Here is a 14,764-nt window from a genome sequence, read left to right as displayed (position 1 = left end):
TCCCTGATCCTAGAGCTGGTGGAGGGGCACTAATGCCTCAAAGGACAGCACACCACAGGGGTCTGGTGGCTGAGCATCCACTGATGGAGGCCGAGGGCTCCGTTCTGGGCAGTGCCTAGCAATGCCATTCTGTTTGGGGAACCGGAGGAGAGGATGGCCTTTACGGGCTGTCTCAGGATTGGTGTTGAACAGCGACACCTTCTGACAGTGATGAGTCATTGCAACAGTGAAGGGAGGAATCCTCAGAACCTTTGGAATTCTTGGCTAGTTGGGAAGGAGGCAGGTGTCTTAAGAGAGAGACTGGGCTTTCTGTTGAGAAGGGCAGGTGAGGGCTTGAGCAATTAATCTGAAGCACAAAGATGTGACCATATTTTTACACTGAGCAGTGAAGTGGGACAAATCAAGCACACATACATTAACATAGCCTGTTTTCATCCTATATAGCCAGTCCCACAGGACATCTCTACTTGGAGTGCTACAAGAACCTCAAATTCCTGCATGCCCCAGTTCCCACTGTAAGCTACTTTATCCTCCTAACGGTCCCATTCTGGATTACGGCACAATCAGTTCCCCAAGCTGGAAGCATTGGAGGCATTCTTTAAAATATAAATCATTACACAAATACCTTTTCATTATGTAAGTAATGTCTATCACGAAATGATTCCATTTTACAGTTATGGAGACTGAGGCCAGAAGAGGAGTCATCATGACGTCAAGGTCACATGGCCAATACAAAGCAGTCCTCCCTTCCTACTTCACTATCTAGAGCCAGTACTAGAGAAGAGAACACATGTTTGACGTTTCCAGATTTTTAAAAAAAAGGTCTTTTCAAATTCCAGTCTCTTTGCAGTGGGGTTTGTCTGCTCATAGCCTCTAAATTCTTGGAGACCTGGCTTCGGGGTTATTCCTAGGAAGCCTGCCCTGGTGTCCTGACTCATACTGATTCTATAACACCTTCTACAAGGTCATCTTGAGCCCTGCGCGTGTTGGGAACATTTACATACCTCACTTCATTTCATCCTTAACACAATCCTATAAGTTTCAGGGAATGCCCCTCCTCCCCCCTGCTTTTTCCAATGAGGAAACTGAAGCCGAGAGAAGCTACAGGGAGAACAAGGATTTAAATCGAATCTGTCTGACCATGAACCTCACGTCTTTCTCTTGCATTGCTATGCTCACCTGTCACGCACCTGGTAAGGAGGGACACTTCACACAGCTCTTCTCAAACTTGAGTTTGTGCTGGGAATCTTGCTGAGATGCACAGTCTGATCCTGGATATTGGGAGTGGGGTCGGAGACTCCTCATTTCCAACAAGTCTCCAAGTGATTCTGACGCTTCTGGTCCGAGAAGCACAGCTTGAAAACTGGGAGATTAGTGCTCCCCTCTCATTCTGTGGCAGAAGAAATGGAGGCTTAGAGAAGTCAGTGGAAGGGGCAGGGCAGGACTGGGGAGCCGGCTCTAGCCCAAAGCCTTCCCTACCTGGTGTGTCAGTTAGTAAGCTGCTACCTCTCATCTTCAGCCCTACATTTCCACACTCTTTGATGCTGGAGTTGGGCCAAGCAAACCACATTGTTCTGCTTTGCCTGCTGGCCCCGGGTTAGGGTCTGTGCACATGCTCCCAGGCAAGTGAGGAATGGGAAAAAGAGACAGGAGAGAGAGAGAAGGAGGACCTCCTCGGCCGTCACTGGAGTGGGTCGGGAGGAGGGACTTGCTCCTCAGGTATGTTTCCTGAGGACGTCTGTGCGCTTTGCTCTTCCAGTGAGCCTCACCCCTGCAACACCTCCAGTGTTTTCTTCTTGGCCTTTCACTTCCCAAATCAGCAACTTTACTGTATTTTAAGATTTTATTTTTGGCGAGGTGGCGGGGCGCGCCTGAGTGGCTCAGTTGGCTAAGGGGCTTACTGTTGATTTTGGCTCAGGTCATGATCTCAGGGTCATGGGACAGAGCCCTGCCCCAGGCTTCGTATTTAGCGTGGAGTCTGCTTGACAGTCCTTCCCTCTCCCTCTGTTCCTCCTCGGACTTGTGTGCTCTCTCTCTCTCTCTCTCTCTCTCTTTCCCTAAAATAAATAAATATATACATCTTTAAAAAAAAAAGATTTTATTTTTAAGTCATCTCTACACCCAACGTGGGGGTTGAACTCATAACCCCAAGATCAAGAGTCACGTGCTCCCCTGATGGAGCCAGCCAGGTGCCCCCTGAGTCAGCAACTTTAAACCAGCTTCCATTTCTTTATATTAAATTCTCTGTTAAATAGCTGGACCTTGGGGTGCCTGGGTGGCTCAGTGGGTTAAAGCCTCTGCCTTCAGCTCAGGTCATGATCCCAGGGTCCTGGGATCGAGCCCCGCATCGGGCTCTCTGCTCAGCGGGGAGCTTGCTTCTTCCTCTCTCTCTGCCTGCCTCTCTGCCTACTTGTGATCTCTGTCAAATAAATAAAAAAATCTTTAAAAAAAAAAAGCTGAACCTTGACCAATATACTCTATGATATGTTCAATTAAAAATAAACCAAACATCCCCACTAGCCTCTGAATTCCTGGAGGTAATTGTGATTCTAGCATCTGTGGGATTGAGCACAATAGCAAGGGCCCAGGCTGGTGTCTGCGTGTGCATGTGTATGCACACGCACGCATGTGCACTCACGTGCACACATACACGTATGCACGCACGCACGCACGCACACACCTGCATGCTCACACACATGCACAAGTGCACACGCACACACACAGAAGGGATGAAGCTGGACTTTTTATTTATTTTTTATTTATTTTTTTTAAAGATTTTATTTATTTATTTGACAGACAGATCACAAGTAGGCAGAGAGGCAGGCAGAGAGAGAGGAGGAAGCAGGCTCCCTGCTGAGCAGAGAGCCCGATGTGGGGCTCGATCCCAGGACGCTGGGATCATGACCCGAGCCGAAGGCAGTGGCTTTAACCCACTGAGCCACCCAGGCGCCCCGAAGTTGGACTTTTTATTAAACATACACTGGCTGAACTGAAAAGACATTTTTGGCGTCCTCCAGGTGGTGAGGATGGAAGAGAAGCCAGGTCGCAGAATCCATAGGACTTCTAATTCCGGTTCTTCATTTAGCGGGCAGGCTTCCTCTCCATTGCCCACTCGGAAAGACGGAGATGAGAATGCCCACATCTGGCCTGTTGCTCAAGTGAGAAGTCAGGGAGGGAAAAGGCTGACGCTCTGGTTGGAGCACGCTTGGAGCACTGCCAGGCACACCATGTTAACCGGGGATTATGCAGAGGTCTAATCCGGCTTCCGGGGCAGAAGAACAAGAAGCACACGGGAACTAGGAGGGTTCAGTTGTGCATGAAGACCAGAGAGCTAAGAAGCGATTTTCCAGTGGAGTTGAAGCCTAAAAGTCTTCTCGGGAAAGATTGTGGGTTTATGAGGAGGCTGGTGATGGGAGGACCACATGAGGTCCCCTCACGTGCCAGACCCCGGCAGGTACTGGGGCTGCAGAGATGGATGGTTGGGGCAGGGCAGTCTTCTTGGAAACACACAGTCCATTCTATCAGTTCCTGCTCCTCCCATCACCGAGCGCTGGGCCCTGGGCCAGGGGCTGGGGCTACAGGGGCGCGTGAAAGCAGGCTCTGACCTCAGGAATTCAGGATTTCGTAAGGGGCACAGGAGACCAAAGAATCACAGGCACGAAAAGCTTGGAGGGCACCCTGCTGTTGAAATAGCCTCGTGGCCTCCTCTTTCTCCCTCTGCGACCCATCCCGCTCACTCCCCATGCCTGGGTGCACCCCAAGGGAGAGCTCAGCGCCTGAGAACTCTGCTTCGGGAGACAGACCCGTCTGGGTTCCAACGTTTCTTCAGCCGCTTGTTACTGGTGTGGCCTTGGGCAAGTCGGGGCCAGATTTCATCTGTGAAATGGGGTAGCACCTCGCCTCGCAGGGATGGGGTGAGAGGAGCCTGGCACATATTAACGGCTCAGTAGTTATTAGCTACCTTTTATTACAGGCCTATTATGTGATGAGTGCTTTAAGTCCTTTACCTCATTTAATATTTAGATCCTCATGTAATATTCAGATAGTCCTCTAAGGTGAAAATTACGCATCTGCTTGAGAGAGGGGGTCTCCATCTCAGTCCCTAGGGTTGTGACTTGGCTGGGAGGTTTTAGGGAAGGAAATGAATGAGGGGATCTCATTTTTTGGGAGGGGCGGGGAAGCCCGTCCTTGGCATATACAGTTGTCTGGCTCCAAAACCCATTCCGTCCCATCATTGGACGCTGCCTCTCTCTGCTCCTTGACACCTCTCACATCACACAGCAGCTCAAAACCCTTCGATGACCCCACGGCCTACAGACTAAAGCGGCGCCTCCCTATCCTGGCGTTCAAGGCCCTCTGAATGGGCCCCAACCCCACCTTTCCGGCCTTTATTCTAATCTACTCCACGACTACATGCCTCTTGGGCTCAGGGCCAGCCTAGAGGCATGGCCCCTTCTCTTCTTCTCCCCTGCATGGTGCACGAGTGCAGCCCGAGTCCTCACGCCAAAATTCTCTCACAGCGTTCACCGCTGAAGCCTTCCCCAGCTTTTGAGTCCTAGAGGGAGGCAGGGGCCATACACAGAGGCTGCAGGCCAGATCCTCCCCTTCCCAGCCTTCTGTGCATTTGGGGCTTTGAGGTCAGAGGCATCTGCCTCCCCAGCCCAGTCCCAGCGGCTAGGGGCCAAGGAGGCAGGGACTGTGGGGTTCTGTCGTGGTGAGAGGGGTGACAGCGGCCACAGAAATTCCATCTGGTTTCCCGAGACAACGTGGGGTCTCATGGTGTGGGCCAGGCAGGCCAGGGTCACTGCTCTGTGGCCTCAGCAGGAGCTCCAAGGGGCCTTGTTCAAGGCCATGTACCCCTCCAAGGCTGGCTCTCCAGGCCTCCCAGAGACTCACTGAGATGCTGAAGATCCTTGAATGCATTGCTTTTCTGTTTAAGTATCTGGAGCTGGTTTATATTGCTTGCAAACGAATCTCACTCTCCATGTGTTAGACACTGTGCTGGGGATAGAGCGTGAAGAAGACTTGGTTCCCGCTCTCAAAGACACGCAATTTAGTGATGATGCGAGGCAAGACATATACAAAGTCGTCTTGTTTTTATGAATTCAACTCATCTGTTTTGCAAGTCAGCTCTGGGCTAGGCCCTTGCAGCATGAACGGTGCCGGGGCCGAAATAAAAAATAAGGCAGAGAAGGGACAATAAATCTACTCTCTCCTCCCATCCAGCTGCACTAAGGGAAACCTTGCCTGTTCCCCGAAGTAAGCTTAGTTACGGACAAAGCTGTCTTTGACCGGTCCCCCTGCCCCACCTCATTTAAACCCTGGGTGTTCTTTCTATGTCTGTAAGCAAGTTATCACACAGGCCGCTGGGGGCAGCTCTGCACACACTGAACGCGAGCACTGAGTGCCAGGCACCATGCTAGACTGAAACAACAGGACATGCTCGATACCTGGCTGCTGGGAGCCAGCCACGTAATAGGCATCCTCTCAATGCATCCCCCAGCTGTTCTATGAATAGGTGCTATTAATCTACTTTTAGAGATGAAGTGCGAGCCTAGCTCAGAGTTACGGAGCTGTTTAAAGGCAGAGGCAGGAAATCATTGCCCCCTGCACCTGCTCGGCCCCCCTGCCTCCCTTCCCAGCCAGAGTGGCCCCCACTCTGATGACTCCCACCTCCAAACCTGGATGGGTTGGCACAAAGCGAGGGGCCCCGGTGTCCGTGCCAACCGACGACGAGAAGCTGCTCCTGTCTACTGGCTGGGCTAGATCAAGCCACCAGAGTTCCCGACATTCCCTGGCAGCTGCCCCAGGGGGCCAAGCAGCATGATGTGGCCGTGCAGGGTTTGTGCCCAGAGAGAGCACGAGAGGGGAATAATCCAGCCAATGAATCACTTGCCCTGTGCCCTGTGTACTCCAGGACGGTTCCGAAATAGAATGAGTCCGTGTAGTCTGCTTGGGCTGCCGTAACAAAACACCACGGTCTGGGGCTGACACGGCAGACGCGGACTCTCTCACAGTTCTGGAGACAGGAGGTCTGAGATCAAGGTGCCAGCCGGGGAGGTCTCCAGGGAGAGCTCTCTCGCCGGCTTGTAGAGGCAGCCTTCTGGCTGTGTCCTCACACGGCAGAGACAGACAGACAGCACTCTGGTGTCTCTTCTTACAAGGGCACTAATCTCATCGTGGGGTCCCACCGTCATGACCCCATCAAAACCTAACTCCCTCCCAAAGGAATCACCTCCCAATTCCATCACCTGGGCGGTTAGGGCTTCAATATATGAACTCAGGGGATGCAATTCAGTCCACCCCAGAGTCCACCTGACTCTGCGAAGGAGCCCCTTGTATCCACCCCCCACCTTTCCTGCCTCATTTCTCTGCCCCTTCCCTCTTGCTTCCCGGGAACTGTACCCTGTCCCAAAGCTTTTGCCTCAGGGTCTCTTTGTAGGAAACCTGGCTAAGAGAGCCATCGATCGCCATAGTATGACAGGTGGAAAACAAGACTGTGCAGGGTACAGAGGTAGCGAAGTAGCGTAAGCAAGGCAGGGATTTCCCTAGTGGGGACAGAGTTGAAGCAGGTAAGCGCCTCCGCAAAGGAAGGAAGAATCGGGCTGGGATTTGAAGGAAGAATTCACTCATCCAGTAATGACTATTAGACACCTGCCTGCCAGGACTGTTCTCCATGCTGGGAATACAGCAGTGAACAAAACGGACAAAACCCCTCCCTTCATGGAACTTACATTCATGTGGATGGAGCCAAATGACAGACGGATGGATGGACGGACGAATGGATGGATGGATGGATGGACAGGTGATATGATAGATGGAGAGAAATAAAGCTGGGAAGAAACATAAGGAGGTCTGGGAAGGAAGTTTTAATATTTGGAAGGAGGTGAGGGAGAGGGGACTGGAAGTTCACCATGTAGAGGGTGAGAAGGTGAGTGAGGGGTTCCCACGTTCCGGGCAGAAGTCACAGCAGGTGCGAACACGTAAATGAGCGCATTGTGCTCTGGGCACGCAGGGTGTTCAGCAAGCTGGAGGACGTCAAGAAGGGGCCCCGGGAGGAAGCTGCTCTTCAGGGCCTCAAACACCAAAGCAAAGAGTTGGAACTTTCCCAGTATTTCCCCTACATTTCCCTTCCTCTCTCCCCCCTTACCTCCCCTCCTGTCCCCTCCCCTTCGTCCCTCCCCTCCTCTCTCCCTCTCTCATCTAACACACATTTCCTGAATGCCTGCCACGCATAAGGCACTGGGCCAGGTACAGGGATGCTGAGTCTAGTATGACCTTGCTCGTGCCCTCAAGAAGCTCATGTCCTCAAGATCTGTACTGCGAGGTGGTGGGCCAGTGTGACAAGTACAATGGCAGTGGCAGCATGCACTCTGGGGGCACGGGAGAGGCTCCAGGGCAGGGGTCATCCCCACAGCTGTGTTTGAAAGACAAGTGGTAGTGAGACCGCACGGGGAGGGCCCTTCTGAGTGGCAGCATTAAGCAGGGTGCTGAGTGCCGGCTGCAGAAGGTCTCCCAGGAGAGGACCAGCAGGGGTGTCGGGGTGCAGCAGGGGTGGGAGCAGCTGTCTGTAGCCCAGGTGTAGGCTGTGATCACTGCCATATTTTACAGATGAGGAAACAGAGGCACAGAACGACAAAGTAACAGTTACGTGGTAACTGGCGGAGTGGGGGTTCAAGCCGGGGTGCCTGAACCTGGGCTCTTAGCAGGTATCCTGTGTGACCGAGCGCTAGGAGGCTGGGTCATCGTCCAGGCAGGAGTGCGGAGGCCAGACCCAGGAACCAGGCCGGGAGGGCAGCCCTGAGGACTGGGATGGGTCTCCTTGCTCTGTCTTCAGAATATCTTGCCTTGGTGTTTCTGTCTTTAGAAGCTCTGTTCATGCCGCCTCTAACCAGGATGTTCCACTCACCCTCAGTCTCCAGATCTACTTCATCTCCCCAGTGTAGCTAGGCTCCCTCCACCTTCTAGAAACTTCTGTCATCGCTCCCATCCAAGCTGAGGGTGAGAGGCAAAGGGCCGGGGAAAGAATGTGGCATCAGAGCCCCTGGCAGATTGCCTAATCTCTCCGGCCTTAGGTCCTTAACAGAGAGTCAGGAAGGAAGAATTCATGGGGCTTCCACGAAGACAAAATGAGGTAATTTACCTGATTGTGCTTCCTGACGAAGAAAGCTCTGTACTTTCATGCACTTAGCACCTACATCTCACATTCTCTTTCACACCCTCGCCTTCCAGAGGGTTTACGTGTAGTGAAAATAGCATGGATTCTGAGTTTAAACAGAGGTGAGCTTGACCTCAGTGCTGCTCTTACTGCCTGTAGGATCTTGGGCAAATCAAGGGAAAGGGGGCACAAGGCATGATCTGACAGACCTATGTCTTCTTGGCGGCACAAAGCACGCTCTTACCTGTAGGCCCGCATTGGTGGGGGCTCTCCTTCCTGCGTTCTGCTTCTCCAGCCGATGTTTCCCTGCCTCAGCCCCTGTCTTCCCGTGTGTCAGAGCCCCAGACTGTCAGCTGGAGCCGATCAGCTGTGGGGTGGCCCCCTTGCGAGAGTCACCAAAGCTCTGGTAGACTCTGCGCATGGCCCATTGAATGCTCAGGAGCACACTGGGGTCCTTGGAGCTGCCCTGCTGGGAGCGCTGACACTGCCTGCTACCTCCCACCTCGGCTTTCTTAGCATTTTGGCCAGCAGTCAGGCCCCAGGTCACTTGAGAACAACTCTAGGTGCCTCAGAGGACCCCAGAAGTTCTCTCTTCTGGAACCGAGGTGAAGGAAATAGCCCAGCACGCCCAGCGGCTGTCCACAGAGAAAGCTCTCGTGAACACTCCTTCAGAACCCACCCTTTCCGACCCTCCTGTGGCTACGTAACAAGAGACGCCACGTGCAACAGCTTCATGCCAGACAGACGTGTTACATCACAGTTCTCATAGGCTACACGTCCAGAAGGGCTCCCCTGGCTTCTCAGCTTCCAGTCCCAAGAGGCCAGAGTCAAGGTGTAGGCAGACTGGTCTCTTGTCTGCAGTCTCTGGGGAAGAGATCACTTCCAGGCTGGTCTTTGGCAGAATTCGGTTCCTTGAGGACTGTAGCATCAAGGAAGGCCGTGTCTCCTTGTGACTATCGGCTGTGGCCTCTCTCTCAACTCCTCAAGGCACCCACATTCCTTCTCACCCGGCACCCCCATCTTTGGCAATGACGAGTCAGCTTAGTCTTTGCTTTTCTCTTCTGCTTACCAGCCGGAGAAAACTCAGCGGTCACATCAGACCCACCGTAGAACTCTTCCGTTCGGAAGGTCAACCGTGCCATATAATACATAACATAACATAATCACAGGAACCATATCTCCTCACAGTCATAGGTTCCAGGAATTCAATGATGGGGGCATCTTTAGAATTCACACCTTCAAAGCAGAACTGATATTTCACAGAGATATTCACAAACAGAAGTGTATCTTCTCACAGTTCCGGAGGCTGGGAGGCTACTCTCAAGGAGTCGGCAGGGTTGGTCTCTGCGAAGCCTCTCTTCTCGGCTTGCAGGGGGGCCACACCTTCTCTCTCTGCCCTCCCATGGCCTCTCCTCTGTGCTCCCACGGAGACAGACAGATCTCTAGTGTCCGCTTCTCTTCTTGTAAGGACTCAGTCCTGTCGGAGTAGGGTCCCAACACCGGGACATCATTTAGCCCCAAGTCTTTCAAGGCCCTGTGGCCACACTGGGGGTGAGGGTTCCAACATATGAATTGGGGAGACAAGCCGGTCCCTTCCCTACCAGCTCTGCTCTCTCCGTTCTTACTCATTCTTGAGAACACCGCTCAGAAGTTACGTCCCCAGGGAAGTCTTTCCTGCAAGCTCCCAAACTAGACAGATGCTCCCATAATTTTGCTTTGATGGCTCGGCGTACATGTTCTTCAGTGCATTTATCTCGGTTTGAAGTCACGTATTTATGTGATTTTTTGGCTAAGCCTTGTCCCTGCCTACAGAGTCTCAGCCCCCTGAGGGTAGGGCCAGCTCTGTTTTGCTCTCCCTGGTCCCCAGCCCGAGGACAGTCCCTGGAACAAAGCAAGCACAGCTTGAACTGCCTGAGCTGTTTAATCTATGCTATTGTACGCTCTCCCCAACCTGGAAAATGGGTCATCTCCAAAATCCCAGCAGACATAATATAAACCGTATGCTTATCCATAGGAGGGAGTCGTAAGCTACTGAGAGCAGGAAGAATTGTAGTTTTGGTTGGAATTGTATCTCAGTGTGGGTGTACTTGTGCTCTCTCGTGGACTAGCACTTGATCTTTTATTAGTGAGATAGGAAGGTTAATTTACTATGATTAAATCAACACAGACCGGTTTTACCCCAAATCTTTTAACCAACTGAGCCACCCAGGTGCCCCTTACCCCAAATCTTTTAAAGCCTTAGCCCTGTGGATGAAAAATCACACACGCTCTCCCTGTGAAGCCACAAGGTGGCAGCACAGAGTAGCAGGTGAAGGCATGTACTAGGCGTTCCCGCCCTCCTCCTAGGAGAGGAGCAAGCGGGGACCCTGGTCTGGCTCCACAGGGAACCTTAAACTCGGAAGTCTGGACTCTGCCATCACTGGTTTTATCCCAGACTCCAGGAGACAGACCCTCAGCTGCCTCGTGCCCCCGTGGGTCCAGCCCCCAAACTGGAGTCATTTAAGTAAGTATTAAGTCAAGTGTTCACTCATTCTTCCCCCACCACTTCTTGTTCCTTTGAGCCCATATCCAAGCCTCCCAGGTTTGACTGGGCCTCCGGGCCCCTGGTGCATAGCCTGCTCTCTCTGCGCAGCGTGGGAAGCTGTGCTCAGGGGCAAGGGGCAAGAGGAACAGAGTAGCAGAGAAGGAGTGTGCAGAGGGCGGGAAGGCTGTACCGTTTCTTAAATTCCACATATACGTGAGATCATAGGATAATTGCCTTTCTCTGTCTTATTTTGCTTAGCGTAATACTCTCTGGATTTCATTCTTTTTGATGGATGAGTAATATTCCACGATTATATATATAGTATATATAATATATAAACATAATAATATATAATAATAAATTAATATATTATATATTACATAATATATATTATAATTATAATTATAATATTTTAAAAAGTAAGCACAACTTGAACTGCCTGAGTCAACTTAGTCTTTGCTCTTCTTTTCCACTTACCAGCTGGAGAAAACTCAGCGGTCACATCAGACCCACCTTAGGACTCTTCCGTTTGGAAGGTCAACCGTATATAATTATAATTATATAATTATAATATATAATATATCATGTTTATATTTATATTTTATGTTTATTATGTTTATATATAATAATAAACATAATATATTATATTATATTATATATATTATTATATATAAACATAATATAAGATAACATAATACAATAACATATATAAGATAATATAAGAACATATATAATATATTATGTTTTTATATGTTTATATATGTTTATATATATTATGTTTATATATTATATAATACATTATATTATGTTTATATATTATATGATAATACATAAATAATATATATATATGTATACCACATCTTCTTTGCCCCTTCATCTGTCAATGAATGTCTGGGCTCTTTACATATTCTGGATATTGTGGACCTTGCTGCTATAAACATTGGCGTGCAGGTGCCCCGTCGAATCACTCTGTTTGTATCCTTTGGATAAATATCTAGCAGTGCATTTGCTGGGTCATAGGGCATTTCTATTTTTAACTTTCTGAGGAACCTCCACACCATTTTCCCTCACAGTGGTTTTGATTTGCATTTCCCTGACGATGAGTGGTATTGAGATTCTTTTCATGTGCCTGCTGGCCATCTGGAAGTCTTTGTAAAAATGTCTATTCGAATCTGCCCATCTTTTAATTGGGTTGCTTGTGGTTTTTTTTTTGCTGTTGAGTTGTATGAACTATTAATATATTTTATATATGAGTGCCTTATCGTATATACGATTTGCAAATATTTTCTCCCAATCAGTAGATTGCCTTTTGTTGAGGGTTTCCTTTGCTGTGTGGAAGCTTGGATGTAATTTTACTCGTTTATTTTTACTTTTGCTGCTTTTGTTTTTACAAAAACCATCTCTAGGACCCATGTCAAGGAGCTTACTGCCTAAGTTTTCTTCTAAGAATTTTGTGGTTTGGGTCTTATGTGCAAGTCTTTAATCTATTTTGAATTAATTTTTGCACATGGTGTGAGAAAGTGGTCCAGCTTCACTCTTCTGCATGTAGCTGTGCACTTTTCCCAACACCAGTTACTGAAGAGACTGCCCTTTCCTGGTTGTATATTCTTGACTCTTTTGTTGTAAGTTAATTGACTGTATATGTGTGGGTTTATTTTGGGGCTCTCAGTTCTGCCCCATTGATCTGCATGTCTGTTTTTATTCTAGTACTATTGCTAATACTTTAACTACTATAGCTTCACCATACAGTTTGAAATCGGGGAGCATAATGCCTCCAGCTTTGTTCTTCTTTCTCAAAGTTGCTTTGGCTATTCTGAGTCTTTTGTGGTTCTATATACATTTTAGGATTGTATTTTTTATTTCTGTGAAAAATGCCACTGGAATTTTGATGGGGATTGAATTGAATCTGTAGATTGCTTTGGGTAGTGTGGACATTTTAATAATATTAATTCTTCCAATCCATGAGCTCAGAATATATTTCCATTTATTGGTGCCTTCTTCAATTTCTTTCATTAATGTCTTGTACTTAGATCTTTGACAAAAGACACTGCTGGTCCCGGATGCACTTTGACAAACAAGGGTTTTAGTGGATACATGCCAAGCACTCGGTACCGTTAAAAATAACTTGTTGGGGCGCCTACATGGCTCAGTTGGTTAAGCGTCTGCCTTTGGCTCAGGTCATGATCTCAGAGTCCTGGGATCGAGCCCCACATCAGGCTCTCTGCTTCCCCCTCTCCCTCAGCCTGACACTCCTCCTGTTTGTGCTTCTCTCACTCTCTCTGTCAAATGAATAAATAAAATCTTTAAAAAAAAACTTCTTTACATATCAATTTTTCCATCCTTTATATGTCCATTTGTACATTTCCCCTACTTTTGCCCCCTGGAGGTTTTCTACAGAGACATTTCCATTGCTCAGATTTCCCTTCTAGAAGGTTGGCTCAGGTCATAGTTCAGAGAACAAGGGCAGGGGTGGTCAACAGTGGAGGTGGGGAGGCCTTAGAAATTGTCCAGGGTGGAGACGGCAGTGGCTTGGACTAGAACAGTGAGGGGAAGGAGAGAGAAATGGAGGGAAGCCCATAATATTCAGGTGTGGTGACTGGGGTAGGATGGGAAGGTGGGGAGCCCCGGGAAGATCTCCAGTGTGGAAGCAGGTGCACTTGATGGGCATGGGGGATGCGAAGGAGGGAAACTGAGGCAGGGAGGGGAGAAGTGGTTTTGGCAGAAACTCAGGACATGGACACCCTGAGATCAGGGATCACCAGGTGGGCCACTGACCCCATCGTGCCTGGGAAGTGCCTGGGGCCTCGGCTCTGGGCCATTAAAGACAACCAGTGAACTCTCTGGGCCTGGGAGATGGGGCTTCTGGCTCTGAGGATGCAGCCATGTGGAGGTCACTGGAGCCGTCACTTTTCCTGTGGCCCGTAAGTCCTTAGATGTCGAAGCACCACATTTAGACACAGGACAGTGGTTCTCACTGCAAGGTGGCACTTAGAGGCTGTCTTGAGTTTTAATTTCTGGCCCTTCCAGGGACCAACTCGGGGTTCTTGCGTTGCTGGACAAATTGAGCCCTGACGTAGTGTTCACAAGTGAGGAGGCCAACTCTGGGTGCTGCGGACATGATCCTGTCCGATCATGCTGCAGCCTGGGAAATATAGCCCAGGAAGTCCGGCTAGGATTCTAAGAACAAAACAAAGGTCCTCATCCAACAGCTCAGTTTGGATGGCAGCCACCAGGGGCGTGACCTTGGGCACATCATTTAACTTTGCAGAACCTGATCTTTCCTAGAATGGGAAGTTGAGCTAATGATCACTCTTTTTTCAGATAGTTGTCAGGGGGACACATGGAAGCAGGTTGTATTATTGTTATTATTTTTCATCGGAGCCCCTCAAACCCGGCACGGCACCCCCACCTCTGTCGGATTCGTCCAGGGTTTACAGAGTCCCCACTCTGTTCCTGGCCCTGTGCTGGCTGCTGGGGGTATGTTGTCAAAGTGAACGTGGGTCCCATAGCCTGGGGGAGTCTCCCATGAGGACACAATCCTCCCTAAGCCCAGGATTGTCAGTGATGCCCCTGACGCGTGGCCCATCTGGGGCTGGGCCCTGAGTGTCCTCTCCACCAGCCCAAGATGACAGGAACTCAGACCGGTGACTTCAGCCCTCGCGGGCAGAATAAGGTATCCTCCAACACCCACCCAGTGCCTGTTAACACACCAGCATTGGGCTGCCCGGTCCTGGTGAGAGAGGCTCCAGCTTGCACTCCAACATTGGGATTTCCAAGGAAGTGGAGTCAGACTGGTTCCAGAAATGACATGGTTTCCTGCAGGTCTGGGCCTTGGCAAAACCGTAATAGGAGCCATTGTGCCCTCGGTGACTCAGGGCCTCCCGGAGGAACATGTGATGGAGGGCCCTGGTGGAAACGTGATGCACTTGTTCTGGAATAAAACTTCCAGAAGATTCCCTCCGTGTGGACGCTTTGGTCTGCTTTCTCCTCTTAGGGAAGAAACGAGTGAGCCTGGCTTTTCCATGCTGTCTGTTGAGCCAGGGAATGACTGGGAATCTGATTTGACTGTCATCAGCTCTTTG

Source organism: Martes martes (genome assembly GCF_963455335.1).
Source record: "Martes martes genome assembly, chromosome: 4".
Classification (NCBI taxonomy): Eukaryota; Metazoa; Chordata; class Mammalia; order Carnivora; family Mustelidae; genus Martes; species Martes martes.
This window is presented reverse-complemented; position numbering follows the sequence as displayed.